Here is a 1,223-nt window from a genome sequence, read left to right as displayed (position 1 = left end):
GCTTCATACCTTGTACCACTTCTCAAGTGAATGGCACTAACCGTTTCATGTCTTAGGGGATTACTTTGAGGTGGTAATTGCCCCTTTTGTCTTTGTGAGCTTGAAGATGCTAGTTGAGTCAATTGGGTTTCCAACATTTTGGTGTGAGCTAGGATGTTGTTGATGGTGGTTTCCTTTGCTTGACTATCTTTTTGCATTTGAGTGAAAAATTCTTGTTGATTCTTTTGCATTTGAAGGACCGCTTTTTGAACATCAAAACCTTGGTCATTTTGTTGATTGTATGGAGATTGATTTTGGTAACCTTGGTTTTGGTTGTAAAAGGGTCTTTGATTTTGGTTTCTCATGGGAGGTGGGGTGTATGTTGTTTGAGGGTTTTGAACATTTTGGCTTTTGTATGAGAGATTTGGATGGAATTTGGTGTTTTCATTGTAATAGTTAGAATAAGGGGTACCACTCTTGTATGCTTGGAAAGCATTCATTTGTTCATTTGTTCCCCTACATTCACTTTGGTCATGTCCCAAAGTTCCACAATTCTCACATATCCCACTTGGGATTGATGAAGATGCCGTCATGGCATTAACATGATGCTTTGGTGATTTTGAGGCTTCTTCAAGTCTAGCCATAGCTTTTTCAAACTTCAAATTGATTGTGTCAATGTGAGCACTAAGTTGAGCACCCAATTGAGTAACGGAGTCCACTTCATGCTTTCCTCCTCTAGTAGCCTTGCGAGGTCTACTATATTGTGAGTTATGGACCGCCATTTCCTCAATCTTGTTCCAAGTTTGATTGTCATCAACTTCGGTGAACATTCCATTTGATCCCATGTTGAGAATGTTCCTTGAATCTTCCTATAGACCGTTCCAAAATTGTTGTACCAAGAACCACTCACTAAGTCCATGGTGAGGACATGAGCAACAAATTCCTTTGAACCGCTCCCAAGCTTCATACAAAGATTCTTCATCTCTTTGCTTAAAACCCGTAATTTGAGCTCTTAGCATGTTAGTCTTTTCCGGTGGATAGAACTTTTTGTAGAAAGCTAGAGCCAACTTCTTCCAAGAATCAATTCCGAGAGTAGCCTTATCAAGGCTCTTCAACCATTGTTTCGCGGTGCCAATTAGAGAAAAAGGAAATAAGACCCATCGAATTTGGTCTTGAGTTACACCGGTTTGAGAAATCGCATCACAATAGTCACAAAAGGTCTCCATATGAGAATGAGGGTCTTC

At 40.0% G+C, this 1,223-nt stretch overlaps 1 non-coding gene across 1 annotated transcript; it reads left to right on the top strand.

The window, feature by feature from the left end:
• Positions 1-891: 891 nt before the first annotated feature.
• LOC141593567 (small nucleolar RNA R71) lies at positions 892-998 on the top strand. The gene has a single exon (XR_012521641.1). It is a non-coding gene; the product is annotated as a small nucleolar RNA R71 (small nucleolar RNA).
• Positions 999-1,223: the final 225 nt, after the last annotated feature.

This window comes from Silene latifolia, chromosome 7 (assembly GCF_048544455.1).
Source record: "Silene latifolia isolate original U9 population chromosome 7, ASM4854445v1, whole genome shotgun sequence".
NCBI classification, from domain to species: domain Eukaryota; kingdom Viridiplantae; phylum Streptophyta; class Magnoliopsida; order Caryophyllales; family Caryophyllaceae; genus Silene; species Silene latifolia.
Note: the sequence above shows the minus strand (reverse complement) of the source record. Positions and strands in the feature narration are given on the sequence as shown.